This window comes from Phyllopteryx taeniolatus, chromosome 8, assembly GCF_024500385.1.
Source record: "Phyllopteryx taeniolatus isolate TA_2022b chromosome 8, UOR_Ptae_1.2, whole genome shotgun sequence".
NCBI classification, from domain to species: domain Eukaryota; kingdom Metazoa; phylum Chordata; class Actinopteri; order Syngnathiformes; family Syngnathidae; genus Phyllopteryx; species Phyllopteryx taeniolatus.
Window position 1 is genome coordinate 10,798,540 of NC_084509.1, and position 16,793 is coordinate 10,815,332.

At 39.6% G+C, this 16,793-nt stretch overlaps 1 protein-coding gene across 10 annotated transcripts in view; it reads right to left on the reverse strand.

The window, feature by feature from the left end:
• Positions 1-13,178, reverse strand: part of LOC133482189 (muscleblind-like protein 1) — a 109,969-nt gene extending 96,791 nt beyond the window's left edge. For 4 of the 10 annotated variants that reach the window (XM_061782020.1, XM_061782021.1, XM_061782019.1 and 1 more), the window contains exon 1: positions 1,128-1,268. The gene's annotated coding sequence lies outside the window, so the exon portion shown is untranslated. Of the gene's footprint in view, positions 1-1,127; positions 1,269-12,879 lie in introns of those variants that run through there. The other 6 variants (XM_061782014.1, XM_061782016.1, XM_061782013.1 and 3 more) reach the window with 6 other exon arrangements.
• Between the last annotated feature and the right edge of the window lie 3,615 nt (positions 13,179-16,793).

Here is a 16,793-nt window from a genome sequence, read left to right on the forward strand (position 1 = left end):
ACTAAATGTTTAATCACTCTATGAGTACTGAAGAAAAGCTTTTCAACTATATTCAAATTTATTGAGATGTACCTATATTTAAAAAAGTCAATAAAATAAAAATAAAATATTTGACTCTGACTGTGTGTAGTCTGGAGTGCATATCTATGACACGAGCTTCACAACGACAATTAAATTCCTTCATTCCCTTTGGACACCTCATTAGGTACACCGGCGCAGGGGAGCTTAAACGCGACTATCCGGCCATCCTGCCTGCAGCGAACTGTATACGTTTCAGAATCTAACACAGTGGTGTTGAAACTCTGCCTTGAGCCCAGGAGTAAACACACGTCCACTGCTCTTTAGCCCGAGAGGCACATTTATTCGGCAGCATCCGCGACCGAATAATGGCGTCTCGCTCTTGATAGACGAGCCAGCCTAGCCTTACGTCATACACGACACGGCTTCTGATTGACCGACCATTACGTCATATCCTACAGCACTGAATTGACATGAACTCGTGAATGCCAGTGATGTGTGCGAGAATGTGATTGACGTGCTAGCGTGAACGCATTTGAGTAGTGTTGATCAGAGCAAGACGCGTGCATATGAGAGCATTTGAGTAGTGTCAATGAGAGCAAGACTCGTGCGTATGAGAGTGTTTGAGTAGTCCTTATGAGAGCCTTTCAGTAGTTTGTGTGTGTGTGAAAGCATTTGAATAATAGTAAGTGTGAGAGCTAATCCGGAATAATGTCCCTAACGGCCCCTCATATCTCCGTGCAACATTTAACACTGATGCTCGCCCATTTGTTTGTCCGCTCAGCTCTTTTCCACATTAAAAGTGTCCCGCCTCACACTACTGCACATTAGCAGAGAAGCACGGTGACCATCTGCATGTTATGTATAATTATATGAGCGCGAGAGCACACGTACACGCACACACAGACACACACAAATATATGCAGTGATCCGTCCCACTGATCATCCAGATGGTTGGTCAAATATTCCAAAAGTGATACGGCAGAAGAGAGCACGACCAAGTAATCAGAGACAACTCGTGCTCGTGTTTAAACGCACACACTCTCTCTCTCTCGCTCTCGGACACACACGCGCACACGCACACACACACACAGAGTAAACAGACTTACTGTGCGCAAGGACTCATCTGACTGCTGCTGAGAGGGGAATGGAAAGTGAACACCTCATGCCTGCTCGGCGGCACTCCCCTCTCCTCCGTCATTGCCCCCTCCTCCTTTCCCTCCCCCTCCCTCCCTCCCTCCCTCCCTCGTCCTTCACTCCCTCTTCCGCCTTCCCTCTTGGCGGAGGCTCGCCACATTCAGCGCCACGCACCCAGTCTCCATCTAAGGCAGCGCGGCTAAACGTGTCACACACAATTTATCCGCAGCAGTAATCTCACGGCCGGGGTTGCATGTGGGAAGGGGGGGGGGGGTGGTATTGGATGTGTGGGGGCGGGGGCGACGGGCTCTTGGACAAACTTCTACTTTCAACAATCCCACAATTTCTCATATTGCGAAAATGCTAGCGAGGAAGGAGATTCAAGTGGTCTCCGCTGTTCCAGCTCCTCCCTCTTACCATCTGCAGGCACCAACTCTCATACAGATGCAGTTACTTTACACAGCACCACCTGCACCCGCACACCTTCCTTTTCTCCGTGCATTTACACGAGCGGAGTAAGGACAAAAAAAGACAAAAAGAAAAAGAAAACCGGCATGGTAAACACAACCAAGGTCGAACACAACAGGTGATGGGACCCGGGTTGACTTTGGAATCAATGGTTTCCCATAGGAAATACTGCAAAGAGAAATAATCGATTCCAGGGTCAAAATGTCACCATCATAAAACCTTTAGCAAATTGAGTTTTAACATTATTAAAACACTCTTACATGCGTAAAAATAAGGCAATCAATGTTCATTAAGTTATGAGTTTTTGTGTTTCATAGCAAAACATCCAACTTTTCCACTAACTTCCGCACACATCCTCCCACGGAAACCCACATTGTTTGCAATTTTGTGTCTCGTATAATATTGTTGACCGTCCTCTGAATTCTTTAGAAGGAGTTTGTTCAGGTACAACCCCTGGAAATGGCCAAAAGTTATATACAATAAACATCAATTGATCAATTGGACAACATGTTCAAACTCTATGTGGAGCGCTGCTAAATGGTTTTGCGGAGGTCACATGTGGTACCCCGGAAATATGTACATTTTCTAGATGCATTGCTATAAAATAAACAATTAAAAAACACCAACAAAGTGAAGAATTTTTCTTCACTTTGTTGGTGTTTTTGCCACCAGGAGGCAGTGGATTTCAAATGTACCACAGTAAACTAACGCTTGAGGGATAATTAGCTTGCGGTAGGATAGAGGCTGTTCATCAGCGATGTTCTTGGGAGACTTTCCAATTGGCTTGACGGCTGTCATTACCATTTGGCAACCGTCGAGAACAAGAAAGACTTGAGAGGCGCTGGCCTGCGTTCAAGTATTCAAATTGCACGTTTTCATATTCAAACAGAGCAAGTCGTGCATGACAAATACAAGAGCTGTACCAAATCTTTGACCTTTATGAAGTTAACAATGGTCGTGCGCAAATGGCTGCATCCTTCTGAGAGCTTTTTCGAATATTATGCCTCTCTCATTTAACTAAGTTAACTGAAATATAGGGTGTCCCCAAATATTGACATCATTTCATAATCTTATACCATAGCCAAGTTTAAAGGAGACTTATGGTTTTTTTTCATATCATAAACCCATTCCGAGGAGTCTTAACATTTTCTTTTACGTTTTCAAAAAAAAAAATACCCCAAAAATGTGGAATTATTGTACATTTTAGACACCCTATTTCCTTTCTTGCTAAAATCAAGCCGCAATAGGGGTTGGTCCCCCAATTGGTTTTAAAATCAATGTTTGAATATTTTGTAATTCTAATACATACATCTATTCATTTTCAACATGGGGAAGCACAGTGGGGATGAGTGGTTAGCACATCTGCCTCACAGTTCTAAGTTCGAATCTCGGCTACGGCTTTCCTGTGAGTTTTCATGTTCTCCTGTGCTTGCCAGGGTTTTCTGCGGGTAGTCCAGCTTCCTCCCCTATCTGCCCTCCTTCCCACCAAACGGGGGACACCGTCTCGCACTCTGGCTTTGAGGGGACTGACTACATTCGCGGGCCCTGCGGGTTTTTTGGGGGGTGTCTTGCTCTCCTGGAGTTGGGTGGGAGGGCATGGCGAGGCGGGGCATTGTGTGTGTGTGGGTCGGGGAGGGGGGGAATGGGCGTCGGTTTTGGGGTGCCTCGGTGGGGCCGAGGGACCACCCTGGGTCTCTCGCCCTGGGTGGTGTCCCGTCCACCGGGCCGCTCTCGGGTGGACTCCTGGGCCCGACCCCGCCTCTCGGGTGGGTGGGGTGTTGTCCTCAGTCCCCACGGTGCAGGCGTAGCAATTACAGGACACTTCTGGTGGCCATTGTGCATGCGAAATGGTGTCAATTCACTTGCATCTGTCTGCAGACACACATTATTCGCTTGGTGTGGGGCCACTCACTCATTGCGATAAATAACTCTTAACTATACGAAATTCCTGAATGTCCCCCCACTTGCACACTTGTTCCTATAGATGTTTAAAATTGACATTGCCACTCCCACCAAACTTCAGCTGCACAGTCGGGTCCACTAGCTCTGTCCTGCATGCTTGCCCTCCTGTCCTTGTCCTATCTTGTCCTGTCCTTCCTTCACATGTTGTAGCACTACTGCCCCATACAACGCATATCTAATGTGTCACGGTACTAGGCATATAATGGTTTACTTTCCGTATCTTTCTTACAGCTAATGTCCTGTCCTGGTTGTATTCTCTTCCTATATTAGTTATCTTTCCACTGTCTCTACTTTGTGTTTTTTCCATCACTTCCCTTTAAAACTTTGTTTCTGTCCAACTGAAATTTTCAATAAATATTCATCAGAAACCGAAGAACCACTGTGGCAGGTTAAAAATTCCACTGTGGCACTGTAAAACTGTTCTGGCATAAAAGGGACACAGATCCCCCTTTCTGCTTGACCTAACAGCCAAACAGGACAAAAAAGAAATGTTTGAAAGCAAACTTCTAAAAGATTAAATGCATTTGTATTGTACTTCAAAGTTAAATACAACTTAACTGTATTCAACAAATGTACTGCACTGGATTAAAAAAAGTAAGCCATTGTAAAATTATGAACTGCTCGAGCATTTAATTCTATCGCACACCGCACTTTGTGAATCACTGGCCTCAGAGATGTACTGTAGTTACCCATTCATATTTCAAATGACATCAATTTTTTTGGAGCCCCTGTATTAGAATCGCCTCTCAGTGCAATGGAGTAATAAATGCATTGCCACAGAGACCGTGTGGTGCAGTCTCTCTCCTCCACAGAATCCGTCCAAGAGTCCCAAGTGTTGCCATGACGCCCAACTCCATCAACATTACATCGGGTGCGCGCATGTGACTTTGTCAGGTGGATTTTACAAAGTGACTCACACTCACTGACTTGTGACTGCAACAAATCATGTGTTCAGAATTTATCACTATATTGGCTTGTGTATGTGTGATTGAGCAGGAGCCTCATCTCCAGAGCGCATATGAGGGATCCGAACATCGCATGCATAAATATTTATCAACATTTCCTAAGAGTCCAGGAGAAGCACCGCAGTCATCGGCAATGCGAAATGACAATAAGTCACCCCCCCCCCCCCCCCCCCCCCACCCCGCCCCTCGTGTGACTCACAAAAAGGCCCTGCACTGCCTTCAAGGCATTGCGGAGAAATCACAAGATTATGATTGTTTACAGATGGACTCTAAAAATACAAAGCATGATGTCACTCTGAATGGAAAAAAACACTTTTCGGCAAAGGGAAGGTTTGTTTTTACTTCTGTCCAGCAGACACACGGTTTAAAAAATTATGGAAAAAATCTGGTAGCTGAGTTCCCAGAATTTTTCCATTCAAAACTACCGTTTAAAAAAAAAATAATCCATACATTTTACAGAAAAAAATATGACAGCTTGGTTGCCAGAATTTTTCTGTAAAAAAATACAATAAAATGTAAACATTTACAGAATATGCGGTACATTTTACAACATAAAACTACAGTTTGAAGTGGTAAATTAGTGGTAATAGCTGTTTTCAGCTAAATTAACATGAGCTTGCTGTCAATTAAACCAATTAATAGAGTAGGATTTTCATATATTTGTCACTTATTGTACACTAAATTCCATTAAATTTTATTTAAAAATACCAGCAAAAAAACATTGATTAATTGTTAAAGCCCCAAAATATGGCTGTCATTTTGGCAGAAAAATTCAACAATTTTTTCTGAAAAGTTGTCTATAATAACATTGCCTTTTGCAGTATTTCACATATTGAACTGTTAGATGTTCTCATTACGAGAAATGTAGAAAATGTAAATTAAAAAATCAAATAAAAGACAAAAGATAATCAAAACTAGATACCAAAAGAGTGACTACAATGAAAAATAAAAAACAACTCCAAAATAACATTTAAATAATTTATTAGAAGTGATTTGACCAGATTTGAAAGTGGAAAAACAAGTTACACAAGGTTGCATAGTTCTTTAAGATATAGCACTGAATTTGTTCTTTTCAAAATTAAATAACATGGATTATGTGTATTTATCTCCTTTTAATATGAGCATTTAAAAAAATTATTAAAACAGATCTGATCAAACTTGGTAGTGAAAAACTATTAAAGCAGTTACACAAAGTTGCGTTGCATAGCGCTTTAAGATACAGTACTCATTTCATGTTCTTTTGAAAATGTAATAACATGGATTTCTGGTATTTATCTCCTATTAACTTGAATCTTTCTGTAAGCTCTGAACTTTAATTATTTTTATTTTTAACAATTCAATAAATGGAAAATGAAAGATCACGAATACCACAGCAGAAAGTCTAGCTATTCAGCAATCATGTCTCTTGTGATCGGAAAGTTCCTGCATCAAGGTGAGGACTCTCTGATTGTGTATATCAATCCAAGAAGAAAAAAAAGCAATAAGACCTTGTGAAGATCCTGACTGAAGCTGGTAAGAGTGTGTCACTATCCACAGTGAAACTATTACTGTACTGATATGCAGTACTCTGCAGGCCACTCTGTCATTACTCCAAAAGAAACCCCCAAAAGCCAGAATACAATTTTCACATGTAAACAGGGACATAGAGAGACATGTCCTGTGGTTTGATGAAACTAAAATTGGACTGTTTGGCCATAATGAGCATCGTTATGTTTGGAGAAAAAAAAGTGGATGTTTGCAAGCCTGAGAATACTATCCCAACTTTGAAATATGGGGGTGGTAGCCTCAGATTGTGGGGTTGTTTTGCTTCAGAAGTACACTTCATAAATAGATGGCATCATGCGGAAAGAAAATAATGTGTAAATACTGAAGCAACATCTGAGGACATCAGCCAGGAAGTTAAAGCGTGGGTGTCTTCCAAATGGGCCATGACCTGAAGCATACTGCCAAACTGTTAACAAAGTCAATGTTTTGGAGTGGTTCTGATCTCAACCCTATTGAAAATTTATGGACAGACCTGAAATGGCATGTGCGAGCTAATTGGCTAAACTTGGCTCAGTTACACCAGTTCTGTTCAGTTTAAAGGCAATAGTACCAAATGCTAATGAAATGCATGTAAACTTACAACAAAGAAGAAATTAATGAAGAAAAAAAATCATTTAGATTATCCTAACAATTAGTAAATATAAATAATTTTGGTAATCCTAATTGAACCAAAACGTGAAAAGTTCAGTCTAATTTCATGTCTGACAGTGAGAAAAAAAGTCTATGTGACTTTTCATATAGTTTATGTAAACATCTGATTTTAAATTGTATATTTAAGCTATTTGTGTACAACAGTGTAGTCAATATGGATTTATACAGCATTTTCTGTTTTGAAATGTAAAACAACTAACATTCAGTTGAGTAGATGTTAAGTAGAATAGTCAAGTTACTGTAGATGTAGAGTGCAATGGATTGAAGTAAAAAGAGTACAATAGACTAAAGTGAATGTAAAGTAGATGCAGAGTAAATTTGTTTGTTTAGTATTTATGACTACCCGACCCCCAAAAAATGTTATTTTAACAACATTGTATTGTTTGTTTTCTTTTTGTATTACAGTTTTTTCTACTGTTATATGTAAATTTTACAGAGAAATGTGGTTATTTTAACATATCTTTACTTTAAAATGTACATTTGGGAATGGTTGAGTAATTTACAAAATATTATTGTAAATTCTACACGTTTTCAGTGTTTGACACCCCTGTGCTATGCTATGTTCAAGAAAAGTTTGTGTTTTTGAACAATATTTGTTTAAAATAAAAGACATAAAAGACGTAATGGCATTATCAAGTATCAGTACTTACTATCAACGGGTACCGATAAGTATTTGTACTCGTTTTGAATTGTGATGAAAAATGCACGTTTACTTTAAAGCCATAAAGAAAAGCTCACTTTATATGTTCATCATGATGAGCTGGGGTCTGTAAAGGTAAATATGTCATTAACATGCTGGTGTAAAAAAACGAACAAGAGCTGAATTTTTTTTTTAAATAAAATCACTCTGAAGTAAATGTACTTCCCACTAATGATGAGGTCCTTCTGGTTTAAAAGGCACACACTGATGAGAAAATACGACATGTTGAAACGTTTTGGACTAATTGCTGCAATTGCAGATAATTTAGTGAGAACATGGTTTTTTTTTTTTTTTTTTTTGCATGCTGCTATGCAGAGTGTGTGAGTAGGTGAAAACGCATGCTTGCTGTAACATTTCTGTGATCCCTTTAAAAGGAGATGAGCATGGATTCCAAGAAGAAAAAGGACAAGGGAGGGGAAATAACATACAGAACGAGAGAGTGGGGATTTAATAGTAACATCTGGATCCATCTATCATCTTTGATGCTAAGCGAGGCTAAAAGCTGTACTGACAGCAAGAGAAGCTTTTTTTTTTTTTGTCCTTTACAAGTATGGAAACTTCCAGCAAGGTGATCTGTTTTCAGTGATCTCTTCTCGCTTGTTATGGATTTCAATGTCACTTTGTCAACGTTTTTCATCATGCTGAATATTCATGACTTTTGCTAATCGTTGCTGCCCTGGCACATTTATGTCTAACCGAAGGAAATGAGTAAGCTAAAATTAAATTGCTAAATAGCAAAATACAACCAGCCAAATATAGAAAAACTAATGTTTCCGTATAGTATATTGTAGTTACTGATGACACTTATGAATTGTGTATTTTCATCATGAATTATATGTATTTTATTGTAGTATATTTAAGAGTTTTCTATTTTTTTATTTGGTAACTTAATAATTTAACTTACCTATCTATAGCCTTCTAAATGTATATATAAAACAGGAATGATTTTGATAATTTTTTAAAACAGTTTTTACAATGACACTAATTATGGACACAACCAGTTCAGGGTGTACCCCGCCTCCTGCCCGATGATAGCTGGGATAGGCTCCAGCACGCCCGCGACCCGAGTGAGGATAAGCGGCTCAGAAAATGGATGGATGGATGGATATTTATGGTAAATTATCCATTGTTTTAGTACATTACAATATTTTTAAATCCGTTATTTTTTAATGTATCATCCATTTTATCAGTCAATTTTCCAGTAAAAAATACATACAATATTAACTAATTATTATTTGATTATAAATCAACTACAATTTTAGTAAGTACCAGCAAAACAAAGTACCCAAAAAAAAAAACATTTTAAAAAGTACATTACAAGACTCTTACTTGGGTAACTGTTGGACAAATAATCATTATCCATCCATCCATCCATTTTCTGAGCCGCTTCTCCTCACTCAGGTCGCGGGCGTGCTGGAGCCTATCCCAGCTGTCCTCGGGCAGGAGGCGGGGTACACCCTGAAATGGTTGCCAGCCAATCGCAGGGCACATAGGAATAAACAACCATTCGCACTCACAGTCATGCCTACGGGCAATTTAGAGTCTCCAATTCATGCATGTTTTTGGGATGTGGGAGGAAACCGGAGTACCCGGAGAAAACCCACGCAGGCACGGGGAGAACATCCAAACTCCACACAGGCGGGGCCGGGGATTGAACCCGGGTCCTCAGAACTATGAGGCTGACGCTCTAACCAGTCGGCCACCGTGCCATCATTATATCCAAGATATTTATAATAATGACAAAATAGTTTATTATGCTATTCTTTTGTTACCTTTATTTGTAATTTTTAAATGTATTATAATCACTACCTTCACTGATTGGTCAGGTGAAATGGTATGATTCTAATAAATCAGTTACATTATTTTATATTTATGTTTTATGATGAATTATAAATCATTTTAGTACATAAGACTTTTACTCCCTTATTTAAAAAAAAAACACGTAACATTACATTGTACTAACATAATAACAGTATAATTACCTTAATAATAATAACCTTTTTCATCATTATCATGAGCATTCTTCACAGATTGGCCTGGAAAGGTCACATGGTTCTCCTGCATCTAATAAGAAATGCAGCATCCATTTGAGACAAAGTTACCAAATATGGTTTCTTACTGGTTAAAAAGGTCATTTAACAATATGATTATCATTGTGGGTGATGTCTGCAATAGTGTAAAACTGCAGTACAGTTTATAATACTGTATTTTGCCACATTTCAAAAGGGTGACTTATGGAAATAACATTTTGACACACTTCTATTCATTGTCTGTTAGCTGATTTGAGTCGCAAGGGAACTATTTGTAAATTAATCAAGAGTCGAGGCTGAACTATAGTGGCTTCTGTCTGCTGGATGTGAGGTCATGATGAAATTAACCTTTATAAAAAATAAAAAATAAAACAGGGGGGTGGGGGCTGGTAGTCTCTTGCTTTGGCGTTTTGACAGGTGGATTTGCAGCAGGAGAGAAGCGGCGCTTTGAACTAAATGGAGCAAACTGAAAAGTGATAAAGACTTAACATCTGATCTGGATGGTATTTTCATATTTTATTGCTGTGCCACACGTGTACACACATAATGCTGTGAAGTTAGCCCAATAAAATCTAACAACTGCGCCAAGGCTCGGACGTGCGATAAAGGCCAATTTAAGTAAAATGAGTCGCGATGTAGCCGGTGTTCTTCGGGGATCACAGTGTAACCAGCATTGGCTACGGATTCATTTAGCTTCTATTTGGAAGCTATTTTTTCACTCTAGCCCTATTTGGACTGTGTGGAATGTCTGCAGATGAAACTGAAACATGATTTCTCTGTGGAACCACATGATCCAGAAACAAAATCTCCCATTTGAGTCCCTTAATATAGTTATTACATTTCAAGAGCCATTGAAGCCCTGCAGCCAGCCTCTGTCTCCTATGCGAGGCCGTGCGCGCATCGCTGGCCTTTGCACCACAAAATGAACTTTAAAGACAACGGCGCCACATAGATGTGGACAAGAGCGGACTATACAAATCTTTGGATACCCATCAATGATTGTCCACATTAGCGCAGAACTGGATAGACACCCTAAATGTGACCTATTAGACATAAGATAGGGTTTATTTTATTGCGTGACAATTCCTGTTTAAAGATTCCGATGAATCAAACAGGATTTACTGTGCGGTGTTAAAAATGAATACATACAGTATTGTAATTTAAGTTCCAGTTCGATCAAGTGCTGGTTGAAATTGCACATTTTGCAACATTTCAAACTGAACATGGAACGTATTATTACTTACGAGCTTACACTCCCCTTCAAAAGTATTGGGAGAGTGAGGACAATTTTTTTTTGCGGTACTGTACACTGAAAAAAATTGGTATTTGGTATCAAAATATTAATATGGGCCATGAATTCAAAATTTCAGCTTTATTTCCCATTTTATTACACCTGGATTGCATAAACAACTCATTTAAAAAAAATAGGTTTTTGCTGCGCAAATGCATTTGAACATTAGTTTGGGGAGTTACGAGTCTCCTATTTAGCAGGTAAAATGCATGCTCAGTGTGTCAACATTGTCCACAACAAGTAATTTGATAAAACAAGTCATTTTGATCATGTATATTCTATTTTCATAATCATATTGAACATTTTGCACGTGTCCTTGAAATTGCTCTCCATCCTGTCATTATGGGTAACTGCCCCTTTAAAAACCCATCTGACGTTTTTATAGTAATATTATGACCAGCGTTTTGTCTTTCTTTAACAGAGACAGAAACAGTAGTTAGTAAATATTTAGACTTATGTCTTGTCATTTTCATATTGTATGTAGTTGGATGTTATCAAGTTTAACATGTCCACTTTTCCAAAGTCAAACATCAATTGATAAAAAGAAATTGAAAACAGTATTTGTTAAACAGTACACAAACAGCTTGCTAACTGAATCATTATGCTGAATTGGTACACCATGTATTTATTAAATGCTAACAACAGCCAACAAATGTCCACAATGTCAGCAAGTTTACCTCTTTTGCGGTTTGCATGTAATGTACATTGTCTGCTTGCAGTAAATATATTATTATTATTATACATAACAAAATTTCTAACAAAATAACATCTACTTAATACAAGAAATATGAAGTTCAATGGAAAATCTCAACTATATTTTGTTTATTATTTAACCACGTAAAAGACCTGTTGTGGCAGAACATCTCTTTTACAATGGTGACCTGGCCAAGAAGGCAGCAAGTTAGACATCAAGTCCAAGTCACTCACATATGAAATGTGAAATGTGAAATATAAACTGAAATGTTGATTTCTTGTCTCTCATATTCGTCCTTTCAATTCAAGTCAAAATATTTTCATTCTTCAACAACAACAACAACAAGAAAAAAATAATCAGGAAATGACATCAGTGTTCCAATGTTTTTAGAGGGGAGTGTACAGTAGAGTACAGTGCAACTTGTAAAGTCAAATGTTTTACCAGTTGTACACTTCAAAGTTAAACAATAAACCCCAAAAGTCACATTTCGTTGTAAATTCCAAAAGTGCTCTTTTTGGGTTTTTGGGGGGAGGGGTTTTGGTCTGATGCCCAGCCTAACAGATTACTGTGTACCTTGGAAAAAAGTTAGCTTCCTCCCATACAAGCAGTAAGCTCACTTCACTATGTATTTTTTATTTTATTATTTTTTTTTTTTTATTAACCAGCTGGTAGCTTAATTTCACACTTGTACAACCATAATGAATTTTGCCTATTGACTTATATGCATGTATATGATGGCAGGAAACACAATCCATTATCGCTCTTACCCTCATAAGGGTCACCAATCATAGGGCACATCTAGACAGACACTTTCACGCACACGTTCATACCTATAGATGATAAAGTCTTCAAAGAACCTAACACACATTTTGGAATGTTGGCGAAAACCCACACAAGCACAGGGGGAAAATGCCCACAGGAAGCCCGGAACCGAGATTTGTATCCAGAATCTCAGAACTGTGAGGCAGATGTGCTAACCAGTCGACCACTCTTATGCCCATTGACTCCAAACTGATTAATTCAAGTTCCCCGAGTTCAAATGGGGGGAAAAATTATTCTGAGATTTACCACTGTATGTTAAGTCTTTAGTTTGATAGATTTCTAGTTGTATTCTTTTTTTTCTTTTTTCAACTAATGGAACCCAGGGACTTCAGCAACATTTTCCTGAGAGCTAGACATTTTCTACCACTCGAATGCCAATACGCAAAACAGTGTAATGCGGTACATTCAAAAAAGCTGTGATTAAACAAAGAGTGAGGAGGAGGAACGACCTTACAAACAGAAACTAAGATGGTTAAAAAAAACATTCTGAAGCAGCAACACAAGTTGGGCTCATCCGAAGAGAATGAGCCGATAGCACTGTGGTGCCGATAGAACAAGAGGCGGAAACAGACGGGATGGTTTATTTGGGGTCTTACCTGCTGGCTTGTCGCAGTCACGTGTGTGTGAGAGCCAGAGTACGCAATCCCCCCTGCGAGAGGAACTGATGAATGTGCGGGACAGCGACGTGCGCTGCGTGATCGCGTCGCTCTCTCTCGCTCTCTCAGCTGATACGAGGGGGGATTTCCTCGCCTCCTGTTTGGAGAGAGGAGGCTGTACTCGCACACTCTGCATACACTTACACACAATATAGGAGAAGAAGAGGAAGAAGCCTCACGATGATGACCATCGCAGCTACGGTTGCTGTGGCAACAGCCTAAAACCTGTACTCCTCCCCACTTTGTCCCACCCTCTACTTTGTTTACATAGTGAAAATAGAGGATGAAAACAAAAATAACACCGCTTTGTTTGCAGACTGAAATACCCTCGCAGTTGGTGATCACCAACTGTTGCTTCTGCCTCCTGCGATAAACACAGGGCTGCGTGTAGTGTGAGGGACACGAGTAGATACAATGTGTGTGTGTGTGGGTGTGTGTTCGTGGAAGGAGGCTACAGTTCCTGTTGATAGTCGCTTCCCCCCCTTTGCTCACGCCACTGGGGCCTGCTGCACTTTGATAAGACACGCTGCAGGCTGACATCAGAAACTGGACACTGATCAAATGAGGGGCTCGTGAACACACACAGCAGCTAGACACAGGCGCACATATATAAGATATATAAAGACAGGCTGGTCCCTTAATGGAATTACTGTCATAATTATCCACCCTCGAGTTTGATTTAAATCAGAAGATGAATAAAAAAAAAAAAACAGAGACAGAAGGAATGAAATTGAAAACAAGTAGAGCCTTCCTCGCCACCGTCTCCCATGGAGACAGAGTGGGTGGAAGGCCGCCGCTGTCCTTCAGGTCCTCTAAATCTTACAGCATAATCATCGCACTCTCAACCTCCCCCACCTTCCTGGTCCGCTTAGTTTCTCGACATGGACACTTCTTGTTTTATGCTCATAGCTGTCATGTTGCCTACAAATCCACAGTAACCCTGCAAGAAGACCCTCCATGACGAAGTGGCTTGGCATAGTATTTTGTACAAACCCCAATACCATTGACGTTAGGATGTTGTGTAAAACACCAATAAAAACAGAATACAATGATTTGCAATTCCTTTTCAACCTATATTCAATTGAATACACACAAGACATTTAATGTTAAATCCATTTAATGTTAAATCTGATAAACTATTGTTATGTATTGTTTTTTTTGCAAATATTCATTCATTGAATTGAATTTTGAATTTGATGACCGCAACACGTTCCAAAAAAGCTTGAACAGGGGCATGCTTACCACTATGTTACATCACCTTTTCTTTTAACACTCAATAAGCATTTGGGAACTGAGGACACTAATTGTTGAAGCTTTGTGGGTGGAATTCTTTCCCACTCTTGCTTGATGTACAACTGCCATATTTTACACTTCATATTGCGCCACACAATTTCAATGGGAGACAGGTCTCGACTGCTGCCAGGCCAGAATAGTACTGGCATTCTTTTACTTCGAAGCCACGCTGCTGTAACACGTGCAGAATGTGTCTTGGCATTGTCTTGCTGAAAAAAGAAGGGACATTCCTGAAAAAGATATTGCTTGGATGGCAGCATATGTTCCTCCAAAACCTGTATCTACCTTTGAGCATTAATGGTGCCTTCACAGACGTGCAAGTTACCCATGCCATGGGCACTAACACACCAACATACCATCACAGATGATGGCTTTTGAAGCTTGCACTGATAACAATCAGGATGGTCCTTTTCCTCTCGGGCCCGCAGGACATGACGTTCATTTTATTATTAATCAGTTTATTTGAAAGGGGAGAATGCAATTTCATAAAACACATGAAGTACACATGGTTAAAAAAGCCAGAATTAGCCAGAAGAGTAGTTTTCATCTGTAGTCCCCTGATAGTTCATGATTTTCAAAACCAATCTTTAATGTGCACTCGTTAGACCACAGCATACTTTCTCACTTTCTGTCAGTCCATCTCAGGTGAGCTCGGGCCCAGAGAAGCTGGCGCCGTTTCTGGGTGTTGTTGATATATGGCTTTTGCTTTGCATGGTCGACTTTTAAATTGCATTTCTAGATGTAGCGACAAACTGCTAACTGACAATCGTTTTCTGAAGTGTTACTTAGCCCACATGGTAATATCTTTTACACAATGATACGTTTTGTTTTAATGCAGTGCGGCCTGAAGCATCAAAGGCCATTCAATGTTTGTTTTCGGCCTTGCCGCTTACGTGCAGACATTTCTCCAGATTCTCTGAATCTTTTGATTATATTATGGACCGTAGATGATGAAATCCCTAAATTTCTTGCAACTGTGCATTGACGAACATTGTTCTTCAACTGTTGGACTATTTGCTGACGCAGTTGCTCACATAGTGGTGAACCTCACCCCATCCTTGCTTGTGAACGACTGAGCCTTTCAGGGATACTCCTTTTACGCCCAATCATGACACTCACCTGTTTCCAATTAACCTGTTCACTTGTGAATTGTTCCAAACAGGTCTTTTTTGAGCATGGAGTTTTTGTTGCCCCTATCCCGGATTTTTGGGAATCTGCTGCAGACATCAAATTCAAAATAAGTGTATATTTGCAAAAAATAAATAAATAAAACAAAGAAAATAAAATATATGATTAAGTGTTTTCATCTGAATATAAGTTGAAAAACATTTGGAAATCATTGTATTCTGTTTTTACTTACATTTTACACAATTCATTGGAATTGAGGTTTGTAGATCAGTGATTCCCAACCACTGTGCCATGAGAGATCATCATTTCACTAAATTGGTCTGAAAATTATTATTTCCTATCTTTGTCCATTGATTTATGCCAGCGACATATAGAGACAGACAGAACAATTACCTAATTTACTGCCGTGGATGTTTATATTTGTCAACTGGAATCAAACCGTTTACTGCACCCGACGTATTTATTTGTCATGTATGTTTTTCAATGGGTAGGCGGTAGGGCTGAACGATTAATCAAATTCAAACCAACATCGTGATGAGTAGAATACAATTTTCAAATCGCAAAGGCTGCAATTTGGGGGACAAAAAAATGTCCGCAACCACACCAAAAGAACAAGCTTCTCGTGTGACCATCTCACTTTCGCCTCTCACCCACACAGACACTCTTGCAGACGTATAATTCCCCCTCCCCCACCCCCGTCTCCTCATCCAATCACATCCCCCCTGACAGCTCATCCAATCACAAACACTTTCACGCCTATACGCGCTCTTCACACAGCTGAGGGGAACAAAAAGCACTCCAACAAAACTATAACAACTAAACGAAAGTCTGTGCTACCTCATTGACTTCTGTAAACATGCTACCACGCAGTTGTGCGCACACGCGTGACGTCACGGATGCATTCCGTCCACAGTACAAGTCGCATTTGTTTTTGAAATGTGAATGACTACATAAAAAGATTGGATTGAACAAATCCGAATTGGCCATCATGCCCTGCAGTGTGAACGTAGCCTATGACAACAGCATGGCAAAAATAATAATAAAAAAATAAAATCAGTGTCATCACCGACATGTTTGATAGTATAGTGTTTCTGCATATGACTTAAGCATGTATGATGTTACTGACTGGAGATTGTTGGTAAACATTTATTTATTTATATATTCACGAGAATGACGCCCTTGTAATCCATATAAAAAAATCACCGCTGCAGCACGCAGTCACAGTGCAGTGCAGTCAAACGCAAGTAAAATGAAGCCTCAGTAAATTTCAACAACAGTGAATGAATTGTCCATGTTTGATGAGCAGGATGATTTGTCAGCCCTCTAAGACTTAATAGCGGCAACAGCGGGTGTCCACTGGCTCAATGTTTCGCAACTCTTAATTTGAAAGACACTGACACTCACCATCACTGAAATACACACATAAAACAAAC